Genomic DNA, 15792 nt, shown 5'->3' with positions numbered 1-15792 from the left:
AGGCTTATCCCATCTTTACTAAATATGTTCAACATGTTTGCAGTTCACATTGTTTTATTAAGCAAATGCATAGCTTCAATATGGAAATATATTGTTAAACATAGCATTCCCACTGATATAGGGGCAAGGCCTACTGTTTATTGCATTATGGCTGAGCCATGGACACGTCAAACCTAGTCAATAAGCAAGATTCAAGTGAATAAGGAATCAACAACTTGTTTTTAATAATCTGTCTAAATACAGTTATATACACCATAATAATCTGTCTAAATACAGTTACATACACCTTAATAATCTGTCTAAATACAGTTATAGACACCATAATAATCTGTCTAAATACAGTTACAGATACCTTAATAATCTGTTTAAATACAGTTACAGATACCTTAATAATCTGTTTAAATACAGTTACAGACACTTTAATAATCTGTCTAAATACAGTTACAGATACCTTAATAATCTGTTTAAATACAGTTACAGACACCTTAATAATCTGTTTAAATACAGTTACAGACACCTTAATAATCTGTTTAAATACAGTTACAGACACCTTAATAATCTGTCTAAATACAGTTATATACACCTTAATAATCTGTCTAAATACAGATACCTTAATAATCTGTCTAAATATAGTTATATACACCTTAATAATCTGTCTAAATACAGTTACATACACCATAATAATCTGTCTAAATACAGTTATATACACTTTAATAATCTGTCTAAATACAGATACCTTAATAATCTGTCTAAATACAGTTATATACACCTTAATAATCTGTCTAAATACAGTTACAGACACCTTAATAATCTGTCTAAATACAGTTACAGACACTTTAATAATCTGTCTAAATACAGTTACAGACACCTTAATAATCTGTCTAAATGCAGTTACAGACACCTTAATAATCTGTCTAAATACAGTTACAGACACCTTAATAATCTGTCTAAATCCAGAAAAATACACCATAATAATCTGTCCAAATACAGTTACAGACATTTTAATAATCTGTCTAAACACAGATACCTTAATAATCTGTCTAAATACAGACACCTTAATAATCTGTCTAAATACAGTTACATACACCATAATAATCTGTCTAAATACAGTTACAGACACCTTAATAATCTGTCTAAATACAGTTACATACACCGTAATAATTTGTCTAAATACAGATACCTTAATAATCTGTCTAAATACAGACACCTTAATAATCTGTCTAAATACAGACACCTTAATAATCTGTCTAAATACAGTTACAGACACCTTAATAATCTGTCTAAAAACATACACCTTAATAATCTGTCTAAATACAGTTACATACACCATAATAATCTGTCTAAATACAGTTACAGACACCTTAATAATCTGTCTAAATACAGTTACAGATACCTTAATAATCTGTTTAAATACAGTTACAGACACCTTAATAATCTGTTTAAATACAGTTACAGACACCTTAATAATCTGTTTAAATACAGTTACAGACACCTTAATAATCTGTCTAAATACAGTTATATACACCTTAATAATCTGTCTAAATACAGTTATATACACCTTAATAATCTGTCTAAATACAGATACCTTAATAATCTGTCTAAATATAGTTATATACACCTTAATAATCTGTCTAAATACAGTTACATACACCATAATAATCTGTCTAAATACAGTTATATACACTTTAATAATCTGTCTAAATACAGATACCTTAATAATCTGTCTAAATACAGTTATATACACCTTAATAATCTGTCTAAATACAGTTACAGACACCTTAATAATCTGTCTAAATACAGTTACAGACACTTTAATAATCTGTCTAAATACAGTTACAGACACCTTAATAATCTGTCTAAATGCAGTTACAGACACCTTAATAATCTGTCTAAATACAGTTACAGACACCTTAATAATCTGTCTAAATCCAGAAAAATACACCATAATAATCTGTCCAAATACAGTTACAGACATTTTAATAATCTGTCTAAACACAGATACCTTAATAATCTGTCTAAATACAGACACCTTAATAATCTGTCTAAATACAGTTACATACACCATAATAATCTGTCTAAATACAGTTACAGACACCTTAATAATCTGTCTAAATACATACACCTTAATAATCTGTCTAAATACAGTTACATACACCATAATAATCTGACTAAATACAGTTACAGACACCTTAATAATCTGTCTAAATACATACACCTTAATAATCTGTCTAAATACAGCTACATACACCATAATAATCTGTCTAAATACAGTTACAGACACCTTAATAATCTGTCTAAATACAGTTACAGACACCTTAATAATCTGTCTAAATACAGTTACAGACACCTTAATAATCTGTCTAAATACAGTTATATACACCATAATAATCTGTCTAAATACAGTTACAGACACCTTAATAATCTGTCTAAATACAGTTACATACACCGTAATAATTTGTCTAAATACAGATACCTTAATAATCTGTCTAAATACAGATACCTTAATAATCTGTCTAAATACAGACACCTTAATAATCTGTCTAAATACAGACACCTTAATAATCTGTCTAAATACAGTTACAGACACCTTAATAATCTGTCTAAATACATACACCTTAATAATCTGTCTAAATACAGTTACATACACCATAATAATCTGTCTAAATACAGTTACAGACACCTTAATAATCTGTCTAAATACAGTTACAGACACCTTAATAATCTGTCTAAATACAGTTACAGACACCTTAATAATCTGTCTAAATACAGTTACAGACACCATAATAATCTGTCTAAATACAGTTATATACACCTTAATAATCTGTCTAAATACAGTTACATACACCTTAATAATCTGTCTAAATACAGTTACAGACACCATAATAATCTGTCTAAATACAGTTACAGACACCTTAATAATCTGTCTAAATACAGTTACAGACACCTTAATAATCTGTCTAAATACAGTTATATACACCTTAATAATCTGTCTAAATACAGTTATATACACCATAATAATCTGTCTAAATACAGTTACAGACACCTTAATAATCTGTCTAAATACAGTTACAGACACCTTAATAATCTGTCTAAATACAGTTATATACACCATAATAATCTGTCTAAATACAGTTACAGACACCTTAATAATCTGTCTAAATACAGTTACAGACACCATAATAATCTGTCTAAATACAGTTATATACACCTTAATAATCTGTCTAAATACAGTTATATACACCTTAATAATCTGTCTAAATACAGTTACAGACACCATAATAATCTGTCTAAATACAGTTACAGACACCATAATAATCTGTCTAAATACAGTTACAGACACCTTAATAATCTGTCTAAATACAGTTACAGACACCTTAATAATCTGTCTAAATACAGTTACAGACACCTTAATAATCTGTCTAAATACAGTTATATACACCTTAATAATCTGTCTAAATACAGTTATATACACCATAATAATCTGTCTAAATACAGTTACAGACACCTTAATAATCTGTCTAAATACAGTTACAGACACCTTAATAATCTGTCTAAATACAGTTATATACACCATAATAATCTGTCTAAATACAGTTACAGACACCTTAATAATCTGTCTAAATACAGTTACAGACACCATAATAATCTGTCTAAATACAGTTATATACACCTTAATAATCTGTCTAAATACAGTTATATACACCATAATAATCTGTCTAAATACAGTTACAGACACCTTAATAATCTGTCTAAATACAGTTACAGACACCTTAATAATCTGTCTAAATACAGTTATATACACCATAATAATCTGTCTAAATACAGTTACAGACACCTTAATAATCTGTCTAAATACAGTTACAGACACCATAATAATCTGTCTAAATACAGTTATATACACCTTAATAATCTGTCTAAATACAGTTATATACACCTTAATAATCTGTCTAAATACAGTTACAGACACCATAATAATCTGTCTAAATACAGTTACAGACACCATAATAATCTGTCTAAATACAGTTACAGACACCTTAATAATCTGTCTAAATACAGTTACAGACACCTTAATAATCTGTCTAAATACAGACACCATAATAATCTGTCTAAATATAGTTATATACACCATAATAATCTGTCTAAATACAGTTACAGACTTCAACTGTATATGATAAACAGAGAGTAGCAGCAGCACAAAAGAGGGGTTGGGGACGCACACACATAATGCAAATAGTCTATGACTAGGGTGGCTGGAGTCTTTGACATTTTTTAGGGCCTTCCTCTGACTGCCTGGTATAGAGGTCCTGGGTGGCAGGAAGCTTGTCCCCAGTGATGTACTGCTGTGGGGATGTTTTTCAGCAGCAAGGACTGGGAGACTAGTCAGGATCGAGTGAATGATGAATGGAGCAAAGTACTGAGAGTTTCTTGATGAAAACCTGCTCCATAGAGCTCAGGACTACAGACTCGGGCGAAGGTTCACCTTCCATTAGGACAACAACCCTAAGCACACAGCCAACACAACTCAGGAGTGGCCATCGGGAAAAGTCTCTGAATGTCCCTGAGTGTCCCAGCCAGAGCTCAGACAAGAACCCGATCGAACATCTCTGGAGTGATCTGAAAATAGCTGTGCAGCCACTGGCTACTGTAGTCCCATTCAAGTTGTCTGACAATGATGACATGCTGACAAGGTAAACACTGTCTAGAACGAGTGGGTGTAGAAATAGAATGTATGGGACGTGCACTTCACAATCTGGGTCTACATAAACAATCACTTATAATATGAAACATTGTAAGAAGTATAAAGTCAACAGTGATAGTAGAGAAGAACATGTTGCTCGTAATCACCAGTCTAGCTTTTAAAGCAATAATCTCCTAAAATAAACAATCATTTCCCAAGAGGAAAAATAACAGCATCTCTTGACCCTTTGAACAATACAGTCTTCCAGAATACAACACCAAGACATACTGTACGTCAATAGTTGTCACGATCGTCTTCTTGTGAGAAAGTGGACCAAGGCGCAGCGTGTGCAAAATACATCTTCTTTTATTATAGAAGAGAGAAAAAACAAGAAACGAACAACTATACACAAACTAACAAAATAACAAACTGACGACCGTGAAGCTATACATATAAATAGTGCTGACACAAACACTACACATAGACAATTACCCACAAACAGCTAAAGCCTATGGCTACCTTAAATATGGCTCCCAATCAGAGACAACAATAACCAGCTGTCTCTGATTGAGAACCAATTCAGGCAACCATAGACTTTCCTAGACACCTACACTGAACACTAACCCATCTACTCTATTTAACCCCCTAAACCATACAACACCCTAGACAATACAAAAACACACAAACTTCCCCATGTCACACCCTGACCTAACTAAAATAATAATGAAAACAAAGATAACTAAGGCCAGGGTGTGACAATAGTGTTGCAGCAGATAGACTTATGGTTGAAGTTTTGGGCCAGTAACCTAAAGTTTGCTGGTTTTGAATCCAGAGCCGACAAGGTGAAAAATCTTTCCATGTGCCCATGAGCAAGGTAACTTAATCTTAACGGCTCCCGTTAGTCACTCTGGATAAGAGCGTCAGCTAAATGACCTACATTTTTAAGATGGCGCCGAAGCAGAAGGCAGACGTTTTACCCCTAACCCGTTGTGTTTTTTGTTTGCTTATCTGCGTTGTTTGTAACAAATTTTTTGGACTTATTTTGTACGTAATGTTCCCGCTGCCATCTTATGACCGAAAATAACTTCTAGACATCAAGACTGCGATTACTCACCGCGGACTAGCAGAATAATTTTTCTTCTTTCACGACTCTGACTAGCTCGAGGCGGAGGGTATACGGAACAGGTCCCGACCCCAGTGATCTGCGTGAAGAGGAGGTGGAGAAAGAGGGGCCGGAGAGCGGGCTGCCTTCTGAGAATTCGAAGGCGTTCGAATAAAACCCCCACTTCCCTCAATTCTGCTAGCAAACGTGCAATCTTTGGACAATAAAATCGACGAGTTACGTGGAAGATTAAACTAACAACGGGACATTAAAAACTGTAACATCTTATGCTTCACGGAGTCGTGGCTGAACGACGACAATATCAACATACAGCTGGCTGGTTATACGATGTACCGGCAGGACAGAACAGCGGCGTCTGGTAAGACAAGGGGCGGCGGACTATGTATTTTTGTAAATAACAGCTGGTGCACTACATCTAAGGAAGTCTCGAGCTATTGCTCACCTGAGGTAGAGTATATTATGATAAGCTGTAGACCACACTACCTACCTAGAGAGTTTTCATCAGTATTCTTCGTAGCTGTTTTACATACCACCTCAGTCAGAGGTTGGCACTAAAAAATCATTGAATGAGCTGTATTCCGCAATAAGCAAACATGAAAATGCTCATCCAGAGGCGGCGCTCCTAGTAGCCAGGCACTTTGATGCAGGGAAACTTAAATCGGTTTTACCAAATTTCTATCAGCATGTTAAATGTGCAACCAGAGGGAAAATAACTCTGGACCACCTTTACTACACACACAGAGACGCATATAAAGCTCTCCCTCGCCCTCCATTTGGAAAATCTGACCATAATTCCATCCTCCTGATTCCTGCATACAAGCAAAAATTAAAGCAGGAAGCACCAGTGACAAGATCGATAAAAAGTGGTCAGACGAAGCAGATGCTAAGCTACAGGACTGTTTTGCTAGCACAGACTTGAATATGTTCCGGGATACCGCCAATGGCATTGCCAATGGCATCAATAAGTGCATCAATGACGTCGTCCCCACAGTGACCGTACGTACATACCCCAACCAGAAACCATGGATTACAGGCAACATCCGCACTGAGCTAAAGGCTAGAGCTGCCGCTTTCAAGGAGCTGGACTCTAACCCGGAAGCTTAAGAGAAATCCCGCTATGCCCTCCGACAAACCATCAAACAGGCAAAGCTTCAATTCAGGACTAAAATCGAGTCGCACTACACCAGCTCTGACGCTCGTCGGATGTGGCAGGGCTTGCAAACCATTACAGACTACAAAGGGAAGCACAGCCGAGAGCTGCCCAGTGACACGAGCCTACCAGATGAGCTAAACTACTTCTATGCTCGCTTCGAGGCAAATAACACTGAAACATGCATGAGAGCACCAGCTGTACCGGAAGATTGTGTGATCACGCTCTCAGCAGCCGATGTGAGTAAGACATTTAGACAGGTCAACATTCACAAGGCCGCAGGGCCAGGCAGATTACCAGGACGTGTACTGCGAGCATGCGCTGACCAACTGGCAAGTGTCTTCACTGACATTTTCAACCTCTCCCTGTCCGAGTCTGTAATACCAACATGTTTTAAGCAGACCCCCATAGTGCCTGTGCCCAAGAACACTAAGGTAACATGCCTAAATGACTACCGACCCATAGCACTCACATCCGTAGCCATGACGTGCTTTGAAAGGCTGGTCATGGCTCACGTCAACACCATCATCCCAGAAACCCTAGACCCACTCCCATTTGCATACCGCCCCAACAGATCCACAGATGATGCAATCTCTATTGCACCCCACACTGCCCTCTCCCACCTGGACAAAAGGAACACCTATGTGAGAATGCTATTCATTGACTACAGCTCAGCGTTCAACACCATAGTGGCCTCAGAGCTCATCAATAAGCTAAGGACCCTGGGACTAAACACCTCCCTCTGCAATTAGATTCTGGACTTCCTGATGGGCTGCCCCAGGGGGTAAGGGTAGGTAACAACACATCTGCCAGGCTGAGCCTCAACACGTGGGCCCCTCAGGGGTGCGTGCTCAGCCCCCTCCTGTACTCCCTGTTCACTCATGACTGCACGGCCAGGCACGACTCCAACACCATCATTAAGTTTGTGGTAGGCCTGATCAGTGGTAGACCTAATCACCGACAACAACGAGACAGCCTATAAGGAGGAGGTCAGAGACCTGGCCAGGACAACAACCTCTCCCTCAATGTGATCAAGACAAAGGAGATGATTGTGGACTACAGGAAAAAGAGGACCGAGCACGCCACCATTCTCATCAACGGGGCTGTAGTGGAGCAGGTTGAGAGTTTCAAGTTCCTTGGTGTCCACATCAACAACAAACTAGAATGGTCCAGGCACAGCAAGACAGTCGTGAAGAAGGCACGACAAAACCTATTCCCCCTCAGGAGACTGAAAAGATTTGGCACGAGTCCTCAGATCCTCAAAAGGTGCACCATTGAGAGCATCCTGACCCGGTTGCATCACTGCCTGGTATGGCAACTGCTTGTCCTCCGACCGCAAGGCACTACAGAGGGTAGTGCAAACGGCCCAGTACATCACTGGGGCCAAGCTTCCTGCCATCCAGGACCTTTAAACCAGGTGGTGTCAGAAGAAGGCTCTAAAAATTGTCAAAGACTCCAGCCACCCTAGTCATAGACTGTTCTCTCTGCTACCGCACGGCAAGCAGTACCGGAGCGCCAAGTGTAGGTCCAAGAGGCTTCTAAACAGCTTCCACCCCCAAGCCATAAGGCTCCTGAACATCTAGTCAAATGGCTACCCAGACTTTTGACTGGTACTGTATATAGACACACTGGCTTTACTAAAGGCCAGTGGAATGTCATTAGTAAAGACTGAAGGGGTCTAGACAGCTGCCCTGGGGAATTCCTGATTCTACCTGGATTATGTTGGAGAGGCTTCTATTAAAGAACACCCTTTTTGTTCTGGCAACTCATTATCCACAATATAGCAGGGGGTGTGAAGCCATAACCCATATGTTTTTCCATTAGTAGACTATGTATGAAATGTCAAAAGCTTCACTGAAGTCTAACGAAACAGCTCCCACAATATTTTTCTCATCAATTTCTCTCAGCCAATCATCAGTCATTTGTGTAAGTGCCATGTTTGTTGAAATGCCTTCCCTGTAAGCGTGTTGAAAGTCTGTTGTAAATGTTTTTACGGTAAAATAGCAATGTATCTGGTCAAACACAATGTTTTCCAAAAGTTTACTAAGGCTTGGTAACATGCTGATTGGTAGGTTATTTCATAATGTAATAGAATCCCACATGAACTATGATAGACTTAATGTCCCGATGTAGGTTTAAAACGTTTGGGAGCATCTTATTGATGTCCTGCTCCTGGAAAGCACAATGTTTTTGCTCCAAGCACTGAGACATTGAACTGCCAAATACAACACCTGAGAAATCCACCCATTCCTGCATATTATGTGTGCCCAACAGGTGCTGTTAGATTACAATATCATTTTTTAGATTATATGAAACAATGAAAATGAAAACACAATAAATAAATGATAAGCATACCAGAGTCTATTGTAACATTTGTTAAAAAACACATTTGTAAAGGCAGCAAAGACTAAAAGCAGTCGCATTCATTTGTCAATGCAATTTACGAAATGGAACGGCTTATTTTACACTAATTATTCAACTGTTGCTTTGTTACTTTATTTGAAAACTAAAATGCTTGTTTGCATTTCAAATCATGCATGACTCGTATGTTGTGTGATGACACGAACAAATCAATGATTGATTGATACTGTAGCCTATATAATAAGCATTGAAATATAGGCCTCAGTAAGTTACGGTACTAAGACTAAACAGGATGTGCTCTAAGACCTACAGCTCCATGGTGGTTCTACAAGGCTGCTACACTAAGTCTACTAATGATAATGACATTACCTACAGCTCCATGGTGGTTCTACAAGGCTGCTATACTAAGTCTACTAATGATAATGACATGGTGGTTATACAAGGCTGCTATAATAGGTCTACTAATGATAATGACATTACTTACAGCTCCATGGTGGTTCTACAGGGCTGCTACACTAGGTCTACTAATGATAATGACATTACCTACAGCTCCATGGTGGTTCTACAAGGCTGCTATACTAAGTCTACTAATGATAATGACATGGTGGTTATACAAGGCTGCTATACTAAGTCTACTAATGATAATGACATTACCTACAGCTCCATGGTGGTTCTACAAGGCTGCTATACTAAGTCTACTAATGATAATGACATGGTGGTTATACAAGGCTGCTATACTAGGTCTACTAATGATAATGACATTACCTACAGCTCCATGGTGGTTATTCAAGGCTGCAACACTAAGTTTACTAATGATAATGACATTACCTACAGCTCCATGGTGGTTCTACAAGGCTGCTACACTAGGTCTACTAATGATAATGACATTACCTACAGCTCCATGGTGGTTCTACAAGGCTGCTACACTAGGTCTACTAATGATAATGACATTACCTACAGCTCCATGGTGGTTCTACAAGGCTGCTATACTAAGTCTACTAATGATAATGACATTACCTACAGCTCCATGGTGGTTCTACAAGGCTGCTATACTAAGTCTACTAATGATAATGACATTACCTACAGCTCCATGGTGGTTCTACAAGGCTGCTACACTAAGTCTACTAATGGTAATGACATGGTGGTTCTACAAGGCTGCTATACTAAGTCTACTAATGGTAATGACATGGTGGTTCTACAAGGCTGCTATACTAAGTCTACTAATGGTAATGACATGGTGGTTCTACAAGGCTGCTATACTAAGTCTACTAATGATAATGACATTACCTACAGCTCCATGGTGGTTCTACAAGGCTGCTATACTAAGTCTACTAATGATAATGACATTACCTACAGCTCCATGGTGGTTCTACAAGGCTGCTATACTAAGTCTACTAATGATAATGACATTACCTACAGCTCCATGGTGGTTCTACAAGGCTGCTATACTAATCCTACTAATGATAATGACATTACCTACAGCTCCATGGTGGTTCTACAAGGCTGCTATACTAAGTCTACTAATGATAATGACATTACCTACAGCTCCATGGTGGTTCTACAAGGCTGCTATACTAAGTCTACTAATGATAATGACATTACCTACAGCTCCATGGTGGTTCTACAAGGCTGCTATACTAAGTCTACTAATGATAATGACATTACCTACAGCTCCATGGTGGTTCTACAAGGCTGCTATACTAAGTCTACTAATGATAATGACATTACCTACAGCTCCATGGTGGTTATACAAGGCTGCTACACTAAGTACTACTAATGATAATGACATTACCTACAGCTCCATGGTGGTTATTCAAGGCTGCAACACTAAGTCTACTAATGATAATGACATTACCTACAGCTCCATGGTGGTTCTACAAGGCTGCTATACTAAGTCTACTAATGATAATGACATTACATACAGCTCCATGGTGGTTCTACAAGGCTGCTATACTAGGTCTACTAATGATAATGACATTACCTACAGCTCCATGGTGGTTCTACAAGGCTGCTATACTAGGTCTACTAATGATAATGACATTACCTACAGCTCCATGGTGGTTATACAAGGCTGCTATACTAAGTCTACTAATGATAATGACATCACCTACAGCTCCATGGTGGTTCTACAAGGCTGCTATACTAAGTCTACTAATGATAATGACATTACCTACAGCTCCATGGTGGTTCTACAAGGCTGCTATACTAGGTCTACTAATGATAATGACATGGTGGTTCTACAAGGCTGCTATACTAAGTCTACTAATGATAATGACATTACCTACAGCTCCATGGTGGTTATACAAGGCTGCTATACTAAGTCTACTAATGATAATGACATTACCTACAGCTCCATGGTGGTTATACAAGGCTGCTATACTAAGTCTACTAATGATAATGACATTACCTACAGCTCCATGGTGGTTATCTTCTTATGGCTGCAGCCCGGCGTCGGTACACTTATGACAACAGCCACTTCAAGTGCAGGGCGCGAAATTCAAAAGATATTTTTTTTAAATATTTAACTTTCACACATTAACAAGTCCAATACAGCATATGAAAGGTACACATCTTGTGAATCCAGCCAACATGTCCGATTTTTAAAATGTTTTACAGGGAAGACACAATATGTAAATCTATTAGCTAACCACGTTAGCAAAAGACACCACTTTTTTTACTCCACCAGTTTTTTACTCCATCAGTAGCTATCACAAATTCGACCAAATAAAGATATAAATAGCCACTAACCAAGAAACAACTTCATCAGATGACAGTCTGATAACATATTTATTGTATAGCATATGTTTTGTTAGAAAAATGTGCATATTTCAGGTATAAATCATAGTTTACATTGCAGCTACAATCAGAAATTGCACCGAAAGCAGCCATAATAATTACAGACACCAACGTCAAATACCTAATTACTCATCATAAAACATTTCTGAAAAATACATAGTGTACAGCAAATGAAAGACAGGCATCTTGTGATTCCAGCCAATATTTCCGATTTATTAAGTGTTTTACAGCGAAAACAAAATGTAGCGTTATATTAGCTTACCACAATAGCCAGAAACACTTGGGCGCCGACGACTAGTTACATTTACATTTAAGTCATTTAGCAGACGCTCTTATCCAGAGCGACTTACAAGTACATACATTCATTCTTTTTTTTGTACTGGCCCCCCGTGGGAATCGAACCCACAACCCTGGCGTTGCAAGCGCCATGCTCTACCAACTGAGCCACACGGGGCCTAGTTCACATCTACGACAGATATATGAAATAGCATCATAAAATGTTTCTTACTTTTGCTGATCTTCCATCAGAATGTTGGACAAGGTGTCCTTTGTCCAGAACAATCGTTGTTTGGATTTAGAACGGCAACTTTCCCTCTTCATTTAGCAAGCACACTAGCCAGGTGGCACGACGCTCTCCATGTCAACAAACGGAAGAGAACGGAACATGGCAAAACTCCCGAAAAATTTTCAATAATCTGATGAAACTATATTGAAAAAACATACTTTACGATGATATGGTGACATGTATCAAATAAAATCAAAGCCGGAGATAGTAGTCGCCTATAACGGCAGGTAAACAGAAGGCAATCCCACTGTCCACCTCGCGCTCTTCAGAGTACCGAAAATGGGGGACACGTCATTCCAAGATGATGTGTTCCATCTCAGACCAAAATAATCACCTCATTTCTTCTCTCACAGCCTCTTGACATCCAGGGGAAGGTGTATGACGTGCATGTATACTAATAGTTCTCATGCCCATTTATAGGCAGGAAGAAGAACAGAGCCTCGATTTCAGACTTTCCACTTCCTGGTCAGGAAGTGTGCTGCAGAATGAGTTCTGTTTCACTCAGAGAAATAATTCAAACGGGTTTAGAAACTAGAGAGTGTTTTCTATCCAATAGTAATAATAATATGCATATTGTACGAGCAAGAATTGAGTACGAGGCCGTTTGAAATGGGCACCTTTTATCTGGCTACTCAATACTGCCCCTTGCAGTTAAACAAGGCTGCAACACTAAGTCTACTAATGGTAATGACATTACCTACAGCTCCATGGTGGTTCTACAAGGCTGCTATACTAAGTCTACTAATGATAATGACATTACCTACAGCTCCATGGTGGTTCTACAAGGCTGCTATACTAAGTCTACTAATGATAATGACATTACCTACAGCTCCATGGTGGTTCTACAAGGCTGCTATAGTAAGTCTACTAATGATAATGACATTACCTACAGCTCCATGGTGGTTATACAAGGCTGCAACACTAAGTATACTAATGGTAATGACATTACCTACAGCTCCATGGTGGTTCTACAAGGCTGCTATACTAAGTCTACTAATGATAATGACATTACCTACAGCTCCATGGTGGTTCTACAAGGCTGCTATACTAAGTCTACTAATGATAATGACATTACCTACAGCTCCATGGTGGTTCTACAAGGCTGCTATACTAAGTCTACTAATGATAATGACATTACCTACAGCTCCATGGTGGTTCTACAAGGCTGCTATAGTAAGTCTAATAATGATAATGACATTACCTACAGCTCCATGGTGGTTCTACAAGGCTGCTATAGTAAGTCTACTAATGATAATGACATTACCTACAGCTCCATGGTGGTTCTACAAGGCTGCTATAGTAAGTCTACTAATGATAATGACATTACCTACAGCTCCATGGTGGTTATACAAGGCTGCTACACTAAGTCTACTAATGGTAATGACATTACCTACAGCTCCATGGTGGTTCTACAAGGCTGCTATACTAAGTCTACTAATGATAATGACATTACCTACAGCTCCATGGTGGTTCTACAAGGCTGCTATACTAAGTCTACTAATGATAATGACATTACCTACAGCTCCATGGTGGTTCTACAAGGCTGCTATACTAAGTCTACTAATGATAATGACATTACCTACAGCTCCATGGTGGTTCTACAAGGCTGCTATACTAAGTCTACTAATGATAATGACATTACCTACAGCTCCATGGTGGTTATACAAGGCTGCTACACTAAGTACTACTAATGATAATGACATTACCTACAGCTCCATGGTGGTTATTCAAGGCTGCAACACTAAGTCTACTAATGATAATGACATTACCTACAGCTCCATGGTGGTTCTACAAGGCTGCTATACTAAGTCTACTAATGATAATGACATTACATACAGCTCCATGGTGGTTCTACAAGGCTGCTATACTAGGTCTACTAATGATAATGACATTACCTACAGCTCCATGGTGGTTCTACAAGGCTGCTATACTAGGTCTACTAATGATAATGACATTACCTACAGCTCCATGGTGGTTATACAAGGCTGCTATACTAAGTCTACTAATGATAATGACATCACCTACAGCTCCATGGTGGTTCTACAAGGCTGCTATACTAAGTCTACTAATGATAATGACATTACCTACAGCCCCATGGTGGTTATACAAGGCTGCTATACTAAGTCTACTAATGATAATGACATTACCTACAGCTCCATGGTGGTTCTACAAGGCTGCTATACTAGGTCTACTAATGATAATGACATGGTGGTTCTACAAGGCTGCTATACTAAGTCTACTAATGATAATGACATTACCTACAGCTCCATGGTGGTTATACAAGGCTGCTATACTAAGTCTACTAATGATAATGACATTACCTACAGCTCCATGGTGGTTATACAAGGCTGCTATACTAAGTCTACTAATGATAATGACATTACCTACAGCTCCATAGTGGTTATACAAGGCTGCTATACTAAGTCTACTAATGATAATGACATGGTGGTTCTACAAGGCTGCTATACTAAGTCTACTAATGATAATGACATTACCTACAGCTCCATGGTGGTTCTACAAGGCTGCAACACTAAGTCTACTAATGATAATGACATTACCTACAGCTCCATGGTGGTTCTACAAGGCTGCTATACTAAGTCTACTAATGATAATGACATTACCTACAGCTCCATGGTGGTTATCTTCTTATGGCTGCAGCCCGGCGTCGGTACACTTATGACAACAGCCACTTCAAGTGCAGGGCGCGAAATTCAAAATATATTTTTTTTAAATATTTAACTTTCACACATTAACAAGTCCAATACAGCATATGAAAGGTACACATCTTGTGAATCCAGCCAACATGTCCGATTTTTAAAATGTTTTACAGGGAAGACACAATATGTAAATCTATTAGCTAACCACGTTAGCAAAAGACACCACTTTTTTTACTCCACCAGTTTTTTACTCCATCAGTAGCTATCACAAATTCGACCAAATAAAGATATAAATAGCCACTAACCAAGAAACAACTTCATCAGATGACAGTCTGATAACATATTTATTGTATAGCATATGTTTTGTTAGAAAAATGTGCATATTTCAGGTATAAATCATAGTTTACATTGCAGCTACAATCAGAAATTGCACCGAAAGCAGACATAATAATTACAGACACC

General features: G+C 38.2%; 1 non-coding gene across 1 annotated transcript; it reads right to left on the bottom strand.

Moving 5' to 3' along the window:
- Positions 1-12488: 12488 nt before the first annotated feature.
- trnaa-ugc lies at positions 12489-12564 on the bottom strand. Its single transcript has one exon. It is a non-coding gene; the product is annotated as a tRNA-Ala (tRNA).
- Positions 12565-15792: the final 3228 nt, after the last annotated feature.

Source organism: Salvelinus namaycush, unplaced genomic scaffold, assembly GCF_016432855.1.
Source record: "Salvelinus namaycush isolate Seneca unplaced genomic scaffold, SaNama_1.0 Scaffold1310, whole genome shotgun sequence".
NCBI classification, from domain to species: Eukaryota; Metazoa; Chordata; class Actinopteri; order Salmoniformes; family Salmonidae; genus Salvelinus; species Salvelinus namaycush.
Note: the sequence above shows the minus strand (reverse complement) of the source record. Positions and strands in the feature narration are given on the sequence as shown.